Below are 17,103 nucleotides of genomic sequence, written 5' to 3'. Positions count from 1 at the left end.
CAGAGTTTTGAACTCGCCGAGTTCATTGCGCCAGCATATTCGGTGAACTCGTCGAGTTTTGAACTCGCCCCTATTCTTCATCGAGTTCACCGTAGGAGTTAGGTGAACTCGCCGAAGTTTTGAACTCTTCGAGTTTGGTGAACTCGTCATTATTCTTCATGCCGTATTCTTTTCGAGTTTTGAACTCTTCGGAGTTCGGTGAACTAACATATTCGTGAACTTTGTCGAGTTTTGAACTCTGTCGGAGTTCGTGAAACTAATATATTCGGTGAACTTTGTCAGAGTTTTGAACTCTTCGAGTTCGGTGAACTTCTGAGTTAGGTGAACTAGCATATTCGTGAACTCGTCAGGAGTTTTGAACTCGGCGTGAGTTTGGCCAAGTAGCATATTTGGTTAACTCTGTCGGAGTTTCGATGTTTAAGTTATTTACATTTGTTTATGTATATTGGGATTTTTTACTGTTTAAGTTATTTATATTTTTAATTTTTTCGATTTATAGAAATGGAGACGAGACATCAATCAATATCGAAGAAGACGTAGTTGGGTCTTCGTCTACTAAAGCCCCTGTTCAAGGCACGCAAACATTAGTTGCTCCTTATATAGGAATGACTTTTACAAGTGTTGACGAGGCAAAGACGTATTACAAAGAGTATGGTCAACAAGAGGGATTTGAGACTCGTGTTGGACGACTTCCAAGCAACAAAATCAGGTGGATTTGGTTAGTGGTTGTTTCTTGGTTTGCTCACGTGAAGGGGTTAACAAAGAGATGAAGTCCGATCAAGAAATACATCAACTATCCGTGTGGTTGCCAAGCTAGAATTCAGATTAAGAAAAGAATGCATGAAGAGATATATGAGGTCAGCGTTGCTCATAATGACCATAGTCACGGTCTGGTGACCCCATTGAAGAGAATTTGCATGAAAACTAACAAACATATGCCTGAAGCAGCGAAGTGCTTGACCGAGATATTTAGTGATAACAGTTTATCTGTTGGGAAAGTTACGCTCTTCGATAGCTGCAATCTTGGATTACAGGAAGAACCAGATGGCTACATCTAATAGGTTAGAATCTATCCTAGCTTCCTATAAACCTACCTGTAGGAGGAAGATCTTGCTCTCTCTAGGGTGAGGAAGCAGGGAAGAAGTCTGTCAACAAGAAGAGATTCGATCCTTCATGCGCCTAGCTACGAGGACCTGCGCCCAACCAATTCTACAAGGACCTGCGCCCTATCTCAATCAGTACTTATCTCTCCAAGGAGGAGCCTACTAGGCCCTTCACTCATGAATGGGTATAGAGATGTCTTCAACAAAGCATGTCCCCGAAAAGGCGACTTTCTGCACCTACCGGCCCTGCCTAAATTAGATATAAGTTGATGCGGGTTGGGGGTAAAAGCTAAGCCAAACTACCACCTACCCCTCAAGCGAGGGATGTTGTGAGAGGTAGTACCCTTCTTGGCGAGAGCGTACATAAATGATGTGGTCCCCGGATTACTAATAATATTAGTAACAAGATATTGGTCTTTTGTAGTGTGATGAGTAACTATAGAGATTGAGGTTGAGATCAAATCTACATCTGTTTTACTAAGGCTTGGCGCCGGCCGAGTAAGACAGCGGCTCTTTCCCTCTTTTGTTTTCATCCCGCGATGCCGGGTATGTGCAAGAGACGGCTAAAGTTTAATATAATCCTCATCAAGTTCCACAGGGACTCTCTCTTTACTTGTAGTTCGTAACTTTAAGGCAACGACAACTGCTCCGGTGTAAGCACCAGTTCTAACTGTGACTTAGAATCAGACCTTGGTTACGTTTTTTGGAATTTTTGTACTTAAATCATACAAAAATGGGGTTTATTCAACAATTTTAAGTATATATGCCACTGTTTCCAGATGCAAGCTCATGACCTACGAGTCTCGAGCTCGAGCAGTCGAGCTTCACTCGAGCTCGTTTTGTAAAACGAGTCGAGTCGAGTCAAGCTCGAGCTAATTATAATTCAAATCGAGTCGAGTTTGAGCACAAAGTAGAGCTCGACATTGAGTTTGACCTCGGCTCGAACTCGACTCGAAAACTCACGAGCCGAATCTGAGCATGCCAATACTCGGCTCGCTCGACTCGATGACCACCCCTAATCAAAGGGGAACAACTGTCGATACTCGATCTTAAGTCTCTAACTCAAAAACTAAATTGAATCAAACATAACATTATATATATAAAAAAAAATAAAAATAAAAAATAAAAAAAAAAAAAAAGATAGAAAGATAGAGAAAGTTATCCAAACAGAGCTATATATTTATTTTGAATCAAGCAAGCAAAGATACTCGGTCGATATGGCCTCAAATAAAAATCTAGTGATACACATACACACAAAAAGAGAAAAAGGAAACTGAATAACTCTTCTATTAATTAGTGTATTTAGCTCTGACTTTGGAAAACTCAATTTTCTGCACTTTGTTGCTAAATAGTGGGATATTATGTATCAAGATTGTATTGTGTGGATAAGATTTTTGGGGTGTTTGCTTAGTTGGATCTGCTATTGGATTTCTCTTGTTCTCTATGTGTGAGTTACCTAAATCTACTTTGCTTAACAAAGCGTTTTCTTTATTAATAATGTACTAACATAAAAGAATGAGTGTTTACATTTGGTGTGTGAAAAGGATCTTTGTTCTATGATATCCTTCCTCGCCATGAATGCCGACCCTATAACTGTCAGTGCACTTTGCTAGAATGCTACCCTACATTACTGAAAATATCCCAAATAAATAATATATGTGATGTCGAATTAGTGCTCAAGTGGTGTCTTGTCATCTTTTCACCTTTAATCGATCTGTATGAACTCTATGTTGAATTTGGTATCGTTTCTACATTTCTCTTGATCACATCTTTGTTGGAAGATTTAGACTTTGGATTTGGTTAGCTTTTTGAGAAATATTTCGGAATAAGGTTTGTTACTTTGTACAACTTAAAGATTTAATTTAGTTGACTGAGATCGGTACCATAAACTAGTAATCTGATGAGAATTTGAAGAGTAGTAACTTCTGATTAGTTACCTTTGAGAGTTTATCTGACGTTGAAGTGTTCGATTTACTATGTATTGGTGCCGATCGGTTAACTGAAACACAATAAGCATCTAAGTATATTGGTTGTATATAAAGCATAGACGCTTTGGCTTGATTCAGGACAATGAATTGGTCATTAGTTCACATAAGGGTTTGTTGTACTCGTAGTACCTAGCTTTATTCACCGTTCCTGAAAAGGAAGTACGCCCAAGTAGCAGGATTGACTCCTCGCGATAAGCCAAAGTGATGACGAAACATTCAATCGAAAGTCCAAGATATAGCCCAAATAAGTCTAATTTGGATTGGCAGTTCAGTTTGACAACATACGACAAAATGATCATAACTTTCTCTAGAAACCTTTGTTTTTGCTTAACCGTAAATTTGGTTGGAAACTAGACTTCATGAGCTTTCTAGTGGTGTGTGTTATGTATGGAGAAACGTCCTGTTCAGATTCAAGTTTGACTTTGAACTTAGAAGAAAATCAGGAATAGTTTTAATGCTTGTCTCTTAGATCCTAAGTTTGTATTTAGCTATAAATTCTCTAAGACTTGTAATGGAAGTAGAGCAGTATTTGAATGAAGATATAGGACTTTTATTGAGAAGAAGTGGTTCTTCTTGGTGAAACAACTCTTATCTCTTTGGTGGATTCCATAGAGTGGTGAGTTCTAGTAACACAACTCTTATCCCTTTGGTGGATTTTCCAGGGTAGCGAGTTCTTTGTTTTCTCTTAGTTTGTGCTTGTATTTACTTCCTATTACACCATTCTAAATGGTGTCACAAAGAGCTTGTCTAACTTCACTTCTCGATTATCAACTGATTTATCCTTCCTGAGTTTGGTGAATGCAAAACTTCAATATCATTTGATGTGGATCTTACTTTAACGATATCTATATATATCTGCTATACTTGCGAAAATATAAATTTTGTTATACTCGAAATCTTGTGAAATTTGTGTTAGATGGATGACCACTAGCTAGGTTCAGCTTTATTTTGGTTTTCATGCATTCTTAACTTCATTTTAAGAATGGGTGATATCAACAGGGAAAGTACAAAATGGGTGTCTAGAATTCAAAAGAATTGAATCAAACATAACATTATATATATAAAAAAATATATAGAAAGATAGACAGTTACCTGAAACAGAGCTATATATTTATTTTGAATCAAGCAAGCAGTACTCCAGTCGATATGGCCTCAAATAAAAATCTAGTGATATCAACAGGAGAGACAATAAGTTCATAACTTCATTGTTTGATTTAATGATTTATTTATTTTGAACTTGGATAAACATAACATTGATGTCTCTATCTCCATTTCTATAAATCAAAAAAATTAAAAATATAAATAACTTAAACAATCAAAAATCCCAATGTCATAAACAGTGTAAATAACTTAAACATCAAAACTCTGACAGAGTTCACCGAATATGCTACTTCACCGAAAACTCTGACAGAGTTCACCGAATATGCTACTTCACCGAACTCTGATAGAGTTCACCGAATATGTGTTTGTCACCGAACTCTGACAGAGTTCAAAACACTGAAAGAGTTCAAAACTCTGATAGAGTACGGTGAACTCTGACAGAGTTCAAAACTCTGATAAAATTCAAAACTCTGACAGAGTTCACCGAATATGCTAGTTCACCGAACTCTGGCAGAGTTCAAAACTCTGATAGAGTTCACCGAACTCTGACATAGTTCAAAACTCTGACAGAATACGGCATGAAGAATATGACAGAGTTCACCGAACTCTGAAAGAGTTCAAAACTCTGACAGAGTACGACAGAGTTCAAAACTCTGACAGAGTTCACCGAATATGCTACTTCAACGAACTCTGACAGAATACGACAGAGTTCAAAACTCTGACAGAGTTCACCGAATATGCTACTTCAACGAACTCTGACAGAATACGGCATGAAGAATACGACAGAGTTCACGAACTCTAAAAGAGTTCAAAACTCGACAGAGTTCACCAAACTCGGCGAGTTCAAAACTCGACGAGAATCACGGCATGAAGAATACGGTGAGTTCACGAACTTCGGAAAGAGTTCAAAACTCGACGAATCACGACGAGTTCAAAACTCACGGACAGAGTTCACCGAATATGCTACTTCAATCTAACTCGACCGACAGAAGTTCAAAACTCGAAAAGAGTTCAAAACTCTGAAAGAGTTCACCGAACTCTGACAGAGTTCAAAACTCTGATAGAATACGGCATGAAGAATACGACAGAGTTCACCGAACTCTAAAAGAGTTCAAAACTTCGGCGAATCACGGCATGAAGAATACGGCGAGTTCACCGAACTCGAAAAGAGTTCAAAAACTCGACAGAAGTTCACGAACTCGGCAGAGTTCAAAACTCGACGTAGAATCGGCATTTTCACTATTGCAGGTTTGATGGACAAATACTCGTCAAAATAATCTATCCGCTTAGTATACTCATACGGAAAAAATGGTTACTCAAGCTCCTCAAAACAGACAAGTCCGAGTCGTACTTATAAGTTTACAAGGACTAAAATACTACAAGATACAATGCACTTTTTCTGAACCAATTGATACAATGTACATCAAGTAACTAACCAATTTATACAAATACGATTTCAGGCCAAAGTAGAGAATAAAATGTGTTAATGGAAGCATACCTTAATTGGAACTCGAGAGAGAGTGAAGTTTAGAGAGCTCAGGTGGTCGTTAATGGCGATGGAAATATGTAATTACTATAGTCGATCTGTTTTTTTTTTTGCTAGATCTGTTTTTTTTAGGTGGTTGTTAATGGCTATGGAATTGGGTACTGATAAAGTCGATCCCTCTTTTTTTTTTGCTGGATCTGTTTTTTTAGGTGGTTGTTAATGGCGATGGAATTGGGCACTGATAAAGTAGATCGGTTGGTTTTTTTTGTTAGATCGGTTTTTTTTTTCTTTTTTTGAGAAGTGGTTGTTAATGGCGATGGAATTGGGCACTGATAAAGTAGATCGGTTGGTTTTTTTTGTTAGATCGGTTTTTTTTTTTCTTTTTTTGAGAAGATGATGAGGAAAATGCATTTTTACCCTCATTGAGATCTTCAGATCTTGAGGTCGGATCCGACGGCTCAAGAGAAGAGTGAGATAAGGGTGTCACTATAAGAGTGGCACCCTAGACAAACCGATATATATATATATATATCCAGTTATTTGTTCAAGTCTCGAGTATCTGACTATAAACGACTCATTTTGTTGCTTGGTGTGCTTTCTTTCATTTCCATATATTGGTAAGTACACCATTAAGGTAACCGAGCCCTCCCTATGGAGTGTGTGGCTGTAAGTACCGGATCCTAAGTCCACATTTAATATAATTCACGTTTTCCACTCTTGCATGTTTTCTCGGTTTTCGAGTCATGTTCTTCTATGGTGTGAGTTATGCTTTTAATGCTTTCTTGTTTTTCTTATATTAAATTTTATTCATAAAAAATAAAAAATAAACTTGTTAAAATCACAAACATAGTAAGTTAAGAAGTATCGGGAATCTGACTTTAAAAGACCCACTTTTAAAAACAAATTTTCTCAACTCTGTGTCTAAAATTTGTTTGGGGGTGGGGTGTTCGTTTCCGTCCTGGATTGTTCAACTTTCCAGTTGTGTTGTTTAGACCATTTAATCGTATTATGATTCGGATTGACTTTTTCTATTTAGTTAGATTTCATTCATTCGCATAACTTACGTCATGCACGCACTTTGAGGCATTTCCCATTTTCTGATATGTCATCTATGGTCGGAATAAGTGTTTTATGGATCAGTGGATTGGAAATTCTCTCCTGATTATTTCCATATCTCATTCACAAAAATTGGACCGGTAACGAAGCGGCAATTTTAGTTTAGAGTTGCGCTAAAAATCAATTTTTTTTGTTGATTCGTATTGGGCTTAGGCCCCACACAGTTCAACCCAAGAACGCATCGCGTTCTTCTTCTTCATTTTTTGTTTCAAACCGCCATGAACACACAACAAAGCTTCAACCCTAACATAAAAATAAAAATAAAGGGAAAACCTATATACACCCACGCCCAAAGTTCAAACCAACCCCAAATCTTCTCCTAACACCACACACCACCACTTCCACCAATTTAAACTACCAAAAACCATCGGAATCTCAAAATCTCGAACTGCCCCACCACCACCGCGCCTCCTGCCATTATTTTTTTAGTTAGAGTGTTTTAAAACACGCCTCCCTACCTTATTCCAACCAACACACTTATCAAAACTCCAATGTCTCAAAGACGTCGCATATTACCGGAGCACGCATTTACTGCCGACCACTTCGCGCCGTTTTACGGTGACGAGATGGTTAGGCGAGACTGGAGTGGGTTGTGGTACTCAACAGACGATTTTTACCACGAAGATTTGGTCCGAGAGTTTTACAGGACGAGGGAGTTGGATGGGGATCAAATTTTCATTAAGGTGGCTCAGAGGAGGAGAGCGATTACTACTGGGTTGTTGGATGAGATTTTAGGCATTCCACCTCGACACCATCTCGATCCCACATTACAGGATTCCCAGTTTACTGCTGTAGAACCTTTGATGAATGCAACTGTTTCTGAAGGGAACTACAATGTGAGCTCGCATTGTGTTCGCCAAGCGTCTCTCATAACCAACCAGCTGGCTGTAGCTCAGTGGATTGGTAGGAATGTAATAGGGAAGGAGAAAGTCAGCGACATAGGTCTGAACTTCCTTCACGTGCTATGGATACTCCAGCAGCAGAAGTATGAGTTTTGTATTGTGGAGTTTTTGAGAAACATGATTAGGGGAGTGGGGAAAAGTATTGCACCTCTCCCTGTTTTGATTACAAAAATCATGATGACCCTGAGAGCGACTTCGAGGTCTGATAGGATTTGCCTGAAAGAGCACCGAAATCCTCATATTTATACGGAGTGTATCCAACGAGTTTGGAGGTTGCCTGAAGAGAGGGTAGCTGACGAGACCGACTTGGAGGATGAGGATGACACGGCATGTTTTGATGCCGATGCCTTGGAGCGGTGTAGGACGGATGCAAAATGCATGACTGTGATTCATCATGGCATGCGTTCCCTAAATACTATTTGCGAAGACCTCCGGACTCGGCAGGCTGTCATGCATCATAACTTTGAGACTCGTGCCCGGCGCAAGGATGAGCGGTGGGAACAGACGAGGGCTGAGATGGAAGCTCAGCGCCAGTTCTGAGACGACATGATTGCACGCTTTCCACCCCAGGGGGGTTCTTCTGAGGAGCGATCGTTACGCGACGCCTGGCGTCGTCATCCGCAGACGGATGGCTCTGGCCCTTCGAAAGCCCAAGAGACATCTCCTTCTCATGCGGATTCCATTACCAGTAGTGCGTTGTTTAGGGATTGATGAGTTGATTTGTTTTATTGTATTTATTTTTATTTAGTTCGAATGTAAAAATATTAGTTCAGTAATCAAATTTGAATTTGGTTGTGTTCTGTTGTTTGAATTCAATTTTAAATATAAGTTGGTTATTTTCGAATTATGCATTGTTTTTATCATTAATGCCACCTTCCCGATTTGTTTGGGAGTGGTATTATGATAAATGAAAAATGAATAGTTTACCTACGAAATGAACGATGAATTCAATCGTAAGTAAACTAAAACTGATCTTTTGAGCCTATGTTTATCAAAGCTTCTACTCTCGATGCGAATTGCACTAAGTGGAGTAGGAAGTTCGTTCCACTCCTAGTTCCCTAGCATGGATTGTTTTCTAAGTCTAAGAAATCAGTCTTAGGTCTAATGAGAGCTTTACGAAATGTTATGCTAACAAGACGCGTTAATTTAAATAACAAGATATAATAATATAATAAATAACAAGATAAAATATAAACTAAAGTTAATCTACTAAAAGCTCACGGAAATACGATTGTTTGAATCTAGATAAAGAAATTAGAGGGAATTGAATCCACCTCGAATCCAACTTAACAACCTAGCGTGAGATCTGTTGTATCTCAATTCTCACGCTTCTACGGGAGAATTTCGAGTTCTAATCCCTAGTGTTCATGGCATTCCTACCGGATACTAACTAGCATGTGAGGTCGTCCACCCATTCTCATGGCGAAACACGACCTTCTAGAGTGGAATAGATTCTACAACCAATTCTATACTAACCACTAAGTTTTCATCAAGGCTTCATCAACCCCTCTAATGGAGGTTTAGCCTTGAGTCATCAAACTAACATTTCCCATTGAATCTAAACTAAACATAATGTAAGAAATTGAGATTACTTAATTAAACAATGATGAATCTAATTTAATGGCTGGAATGAAATAAGAACAAGAATTGAAATTAGATCTAGAATGGAAATGACCAAATCCGAAATTGACAAACTAACTATTTTATTTATCTAATCAATCAAGAACAATGATTCAAAGATTTAATCTAAAACAGGAATTGAAATGGAACTAAAACTTAATGAATTAATAAAACTAGATCTAGAATTCTATATATTAATTTAGGTCTAACTAGCTACCATTAACTAGCTACCATTAACTATCTACCATTAACAAAGAGCTAAGCTTTGGTTTTTATATGTTCAGATCCAAAAATCGTGCATGGGCTTGGAGCCATGTTTTGGGCCAGAGAATCAGGCCCAAAACTCAATTCTTTCAGTCCAAAAAGGCCTCTTCAGCTGCCGTTGGCTTCAGCAGACTTTTCGTCCACTTCTACTCCTCTGATTGGGTCAAGGCTTGGTCCATTGGAAAGCTCTTTCCGAGCCGGTCGTTTTGACATAAGGTAGGCCCAATTCCGAGGTATGAGTCCAAAGATATGGTCTTCGGAAGTTCTCATTGCCTTTGTGCATCTTTTACTTTGCGTGGACCTTGACTTTTCATCTTTTGACCAGGCTTTACAAAGGCTTTGTCTTCTTGAATCTTGGCCTTTAATCACCGAACTCCTTAGTAACCAACCATTGCTCCTTTATCTCATCAAAGTGGCACATTCCTGCACATAATTGACTTTGAAGCCTGAAATACATAAAAACACGTAATCAGTATTAACTCTTACTTATTACTCACATAATTGGTCTAAAAGTATGATTGCTAAGGGGTTAAAACTACAGTTTTGGGCTCTTATCAACCACCCCCAAACAGCATTTTGCTTGTCCTCAAGCAAATATGAGAAATTAGCATAAGTGACCAAAAATGGAGTTCTATCTACTCTCGTCTCGCTGAGTGCGATTGCATTGACCATATGCAGACAAGGTCTTTAAACCACTAGGAATTCCCTAGTGGACGAGTTATAGCCTCGTGAGAGTTTTCCAGTGAAGGTACTCACAAACTTCATCTATACTACAACGACTAAGAAATAAAACTATTGTTTTCTCATTCATGTCTCAACTATCTATACATCTCACTAGCAAATACATAAGAATAACCCAGTCAGAACCCTAAGCTAATATATGCATAATAATCAATCATCTAAAATAAACATATAACAATGAGTAATAGTATGAAATGTAATAGTATGAAAATGTAATAAGTCCTTAAGTAGGTCCTCACATAAATGTCAAGACAAAACCACTCGATTTTTTCCACAAGTTTAAGCTACTCCGGTGCGGTGGGCACACTTTACCCTTACAATCTCAATGACAACCAAGGAAGTTCGAGTCGATCAAACACATCTACCACTTACTATCACACTAACATATTCCTAACTGAGCTAGAGGTCTTTATTAGGTGTCATGGGATTAGGAGATGGTTTAAGAAGGAAGGAAATGGATATTCAAAAGGACAAGTCCGAGATAATAGAGTCTTCATATTATGTAACTTAGAGAAAACCTTGTTATTTTATTTTTGCTTCTATACTTTGTTTTCATCCTTATCCATATTTTTCTTTTTCTTTTCTTTGGCTTTTGACTCCCTTTTATTCTATTTTTTTTTGGAGTTTTTATTTATTTCTATTTTTTTCCTTTTCCTTGGATGGAAACTTCTTTTCTTTTTTCCCAAGCAACTACTAATTTTTGTTTACAATGGTTTTTTCTTCTTCTTCTTTCTTCACTCATTCTATTCTCGGACTTATTCTAAATTGGGTAGGTTGATTTATTCTTTTTTATTTTGTTTTGTTTTTGTAACAGGGTAAAGGAATTGTGGTTTATGGAAGGCTAAAGAAAGGCTCGAGGGCTTACTAGCGGAAAATAATTCATAGATTTGAATTTCTCGCTATATCGATCCAAAGAGGCCTAAATTCTCGCCTTAGGATATGGCATAGTGATCAAGCGGTGGACGGTGATATCTCTATCCGGATTTTACTTCTCCCTTGTGTCATTTCTCAAATGTTTCGCTTCATATAAGGCTTTTTTAGGCTATATTCTCACAGATTTGTAGAATAAGTACTCTAGCCTAGATTTCAGAAACTTATCTGCTAACAATCATAGATACTCATGTAATAATTTTATAGATAGATGCAAAGATTATTACCTACATATTAACCTAAGTTTCTAACAATTATTCTCGATGCAAAAGCTATGTGAGACTTCTAGATTGTTAAGAGCATAGAGAAAGAAAACAATACCAATATTCCTAAGTGTATAGCATACTTTTTTTTTTATATTTTTGAATTTTGAAATTTTAACTAGAAAAACAAGTGCATAATATACATATCTATATCCTAACAGATGTCTTAATTACCGCGTGTTTCTATGCCCCCCAAACAAGAAGCATGCTTTGTCCTCAAAGCATTTAAATAAAGAGGGTAGGAAAAATACCATTGAAGCTGTGGAAATTCGTGAACATCCGCAAAACAAGGTTAAAACATACAAATATAGTAATATAAAACAAAACCGACTTAACTCTATAAGAGTTCCACCCATTATGGGGTTAAAGAATGAAATTGCTTGGGACATAAGCGGATTACTAACTTAACTGAAAACTTACTTGCACCCCAAAGATTTACTCGTCCGCGCCTCTCTTCTATATGAGGTTCTTTTCAAGATCCCGCCATGCCATAACAACTTGCCACGCCTTCCATCGTGTATCATCAACTAGTGCTAACCTCTCTAGTGTTACTTGGTCCGATGGGGTGGGTGGGGCAACCAAATGTGGTTGCATTCCGCCATCCCCGCCAAGTCATGGCTCGGAATGATCTTACCACACGATTGGTAGGTCTCATGGTTTCGACCCTTTCCCAATGCGGTAATCGCGTACAGAATACTGGTAGGTAAGCCGCGATAATGTCGGCAAACCAAGACAGGCATAAGAAGGTACTTATGCCTCAAGGTATGGCCTCGCCGAGTAGCAACTAAAACTTCGGGGAATGTCATACCGACGACGCCCCTCGCCTAAAGCAAGGAAAACGTCACCAGCCGTATTATTATTGGCGTAAGTAAACTTCCCCTAGAATGTTCATCATGATGAACAACATGGTTGTGCCTACATTCGATAGGCTACTTTGTAGGCGATGTTATATTGGTCTTGGTCCATGATCTTAAACACCCTCCCCATAATACTCATGGAAATAGGCATATTCATATAGGTATGAGTTATCGTCATATATCCCCACGTGTGCATAGTGGTCGTAATGGCAACCCGAAACCAAAGCTATCAATTGCTTTATGAATTCCATAGTCATGCCATCAATAGCAAAGGGAAAATTTTTGTTCTCCTTCTTGGGTACAAAAAGTAATATTATTATAGAAGAATTCAGTTAGCTTAGGTGAAAAAAAGAATCGTCATCACTCACCGTAAGATGCGCCATCCTAATCGCACGATCCGCCTCTTGAACGATGCTCCATAAGTATCGGTTCCCATCAAGTCTTCAAATGACTGTTCAGAATCACTATAGGAGGTGTCATCTCAAAACTACTCAGTAGAACAACTGCGAAAACGGAAGAAACCTCGAAAATCGGAATTTCCGTCCCTATGGGGGAGGAGGCTGGGCGCCGCCAGATAGGCGCGAAGTCGCCGGAGGTTCTGATGAATTGAAGTGTTTGAAGCGGTGGTCGCTTCGCTTGAAGCTGGCGCTTCGTGAGATTTTTCGATTTGGTGTTGTAGGGCGAAGTAATTGCTTCTGCTTGGCCTTTCGACAAAAAAAATTTATGGCAATTAGTATAGGGCGCAGCGCCAGTAAGCGCAAAACAGAGTTTACAAGAAAAACAAGCGAGAAAAAGCTTGGAGTGAAAGGTGAGAGATGATTGTGGGGGGTGTAGTATGGGTTGTGAGTGTAGAATGATGGAAGTTTAAATAGGTTCCGGGTTTCCAAAACGAATCGGCAAGTTGCCAAATTGTTTTAAGGCAATTTCCGAAATAGAAAATCGCCAAACCCGAAAACGGAAACTAACCCTAGTTTTGATTTCCTAACAACCGGTATCTTTTAAACTTGGTTTAGAATAGTAACTTCTAAACTCTCCTACATATCATGCTACCACTACAAAAATCATAGATATGCCGATATCGGCCTAATTTTCAACTTTGACTCCAAGACAACCTTACGAAAAAGATGATCAAAATAAATTATATTAAAATAATATGAAATCCAAGCAATCTAAAATAAACAACTTAATATTTAAATCTAACTACTGAAATAAAATTCCACTAACAAAACAATAAAAAAAACAATGAAATAACAGGACACAACCATGATGGTGAACACCTAGCGTGTGAAGAAGATGGTCCCCGAGATGGAGATCGGTTCTGGTGGTGAAGAATGGCTTGAGCCATCGGCCTCGCGGCGACGACGCTCATGCCTCTCGGACTTCACCGAGACGCACTCATCCACGAAAGTGGCATGCGCCGAAAGCATCTCTATCTGAACAAAGCCGTGCTTCCATCTCGGCCTTGAGTATCGCGATAATCGGGCTTGGTGATTCGGTGGATAATCTCCAAGTTAGACAAGATATCTTCGACGAATTTCTTTCGAGCATTTCAACTCTCGCCCGAAAGTTCGTTTGCTTATTTCAAGTACAATTTGTCTATGTCGGATATCTTTCACAGATACGATAACCGATCGCGAAAACCAGTTTGCAAAGATTATCATTCGCTCTAAATTAGAAGTATGACTATCGAAATTATCCCGAACCAACCATGTCATATCTTCCCCTTCATTATCCGACTCAACTTCATTCTCGCAGACGGCCAAGTCTCTTGGATGCATTCCTTATAAATACTTGCATTAGAATGCAATTTGATCTTAATAGGAGCAGATTTAGCGACAGCTCTAAATGAGAGCATAATCTTAGTGATCAATACGGGGAAGAGGTTTCATGCTCTTTCCCACTCCTCTAATCACATTCAAAATTAAATCGAGGATGCAGAAATTACACTCATTCGCTTTGCAAAATCCAAAGAACGCGCGTATTAATCAAGTCCGATGTCGCCGACTTTGTCTTTCCCGAGGGCGTTCCTACCAATCCACCGAGCTACTGCCAGCGTTGATTGGTTCTCGTGGTCGCCCCGCTAACGAATGAGATATCGTGATTGTATTCACCCTCTATGACAGTATCTTTCATCAAAACAGGAACTCCAAAGATATCGATTCCCGAATGGTCCTATCTAGGTTGGTTCACGCGTGATTCCTAATAGCTCAGCCAACAACCGCCCTTACTTCCTCCTCGTTCCTCGCTATCCTAATGAAAATCCTATTTCCTCCAATTCGTTTCTTATAAAACCGTTCTACCAAATCATAGTGATAGAACTCCCTCATCGAATACCACAAATCTGTTCCAATCCCTCTTAATCATATTGGCGCCGTAAAATGGTGCTTAAATGGTCGGCCTCAAACGCGTGCTCGCAAGAACATTCTTCGTCAGAGCGCCATTGAAGTTTGAACTGATTTGGGGTTTTGTAGATGGTGGTGGATGCAAGTTTGATGAAAACCAACTAAACACAACGGTGGTGGTTATGGTAGGTACGGTGGCAGGTTTGAAGACTTGAATTGGTGGGTGTTTTCTTGGTGGAAACGGTTGGAGATTGTGTTGGTGTTTCACAAAGGGCGTGGGTGGTCTTTCTATTTTGATGTATTCTATTTTTATTTTAATTTATTTTTTTTATTTTTTTATTTTTGGTTGCTAGGGTTTAATTTGAATTAGTGCAAGGCGGTTTGAGAAGATGAAGTCGCGATTAAGTTTTGGAGGATGGGCGCGGGCGCGCTGTAGGTGCGCGCGAGTTGGGCCCAAGCCCAATTCGATTTTTCGACTTTCGTCGATTTTTAGCACAACTTCAAACTAAATTTCCCGCTTCGTTATCGGTCCGATTTTTGCGAATGAGATATGGAAATGATCAGGAGAGAATTTCCAATCCAATGATCCATAAACTACTCTATTCCGACCGTGGGTGATATATAAGATAGTGGAAAACGCCTCGAAGTGCGTGCATGACGTAAGTTATGCGAACGAATGAACACTAAATTAGATGACGTCAACCCCAATAAACTATACTAATGGACCTAAGCAACACAAATAGAAAGTTCGAGCAATCCGGATGGAAAGATGATTTCCCATTCCCCAAACAAATTTTTAAACACAAAATTTGTTTTAACATGGGTCGTTTTAAAGTCGATTCCCAAGACTTGTTGGATTGCTAGTTCTCCTCGGGTTTAGATATATATCTATATCTAAAAATGAAAACAATTATTATTATTATTTATTTTTATTTTTTTTATTATTATTATTATTATTATTATTATTTTTTTAGAATCAATAAGCAAATAAAGACATAATTCACACCATAGAGAAACATGACTCAAAAAAATCCGAGAAAACATGCAAGAGTGGAAAACGTGAACTATGTGAACCGTGGACTTAGGATCCGTACTTACAGTACCACACACTCTATAGGAGGGCCCGGTTACCTTAATGGTGCACTTACCATTAAATGGAAGTGAAAGGAAGTACACCAATGACAAGGGTCATTCCTCATATATAGGGTCCCTGTAAAAGGACTTCCTCTATATCGAGGGACGGGTTCGTGAAAATGTTTTAATCGTTGACCGTTAACTTGAAAGGTACTTGTTGTCCCTGGATTTACCAAGGTAATTGCCCGTAGCAAGGGTTACTGATAAAGAAGAAAAGGGCCGCACCAACGGGTTTTAGTTTCCCCGGGAAAATATGTGAGACGGGAGTTGTAAAGCAAAACCTTTTGTCCCGACCACAAACTCTTTGCGAAGATATGTTTATCATGAACACGCGTTTCATGTCAGCTTTATAATCCTTCACGAGATCGTAAGAATCGCCACGGATTTCTTCAAGCTCATTTAATTGTAACTGCGTTTGACACCCGCTCATCAATATTGAAGTTAAGGCTTTTTATAGCCCACAGAGCACGGTGCTCTAATTCAACGGGCAAATGACATGGTTTCCCAAATACAAGTCTAAAGGGAGACATACCTATAGGAGTTTTGAAAGCAGTTCTATATGCCCATAAGGCATCCGATGACGCCGACGGTCTTTCCTATCGTGGTTTATCGTTGTTTCTAAAATCTTTTTGATTTCCCTATTAGAAACTTCTACTTGTCCGCTAGTTTGTGGATGATAAGGAGTTGCTACTTTTGTGTGTAACTCCATACTTTTTTTTCACTAGGGATGCAACAACTCAAGGCAAAATGTGTTCCACCATCACTAATGATGGCTTTAGGAATGCCAAACACGTAAAAAATATATTCTTTAATAAAAAATACAACGGTCTTATGGTCATTGCTACGCAAGCTGTGGCCTCTATCCATTTAGACACGTAGTCCACGGCAACTAGAATATAAATATAACCGTGGGAAACAGGGAAAGGGCCTATGAAATCAATACCCCAAACATCAAACTTGATTGAATATATTTACTTGTGAACTTGTTGATCAAAAGAAAAAAAAAAAAAAACAACAACTTGCATTAGAATGAATGTAAAACACTTGATTGATGGAATTAAGCATCTACAAGCGAGGAGCTTACAATAGAATGAATGCAAAACACTTGATTTAAATGCATCGATATGTGAGATTGTATTAGAATAATACAAAAGCGTGGAGTATTTGTCTTGCAAAGGGTGGAGTCCTTAGTCCTTGAAGCCTTGGGTGTTTCTAAGGCTGTTGAATTTTTGGACCCTTGAGTTGTCTTTGAACTT

The sequence above is a fragment of the Coptis chinensis genome, chromosome 4 (genome assembly GCF_015680905.1).
Source record: "Coptis chinensis isolate HL-2020 chromosome 4, ASM1568090v1, whole genome shotgun sequence".
In the NCBI taxonomy this organism is placed as follows: Eukaryota; Viridiplantae; Streptophyta; class Magnoliopsida; order Ranunculales; family Ranunculaceae; genus Coptis; species Coptis chinensis.
The sequence above is the reverse complement of the archived record's forward strand: the minus strand, read 5'-3'. Positions refer to the sequence as shown.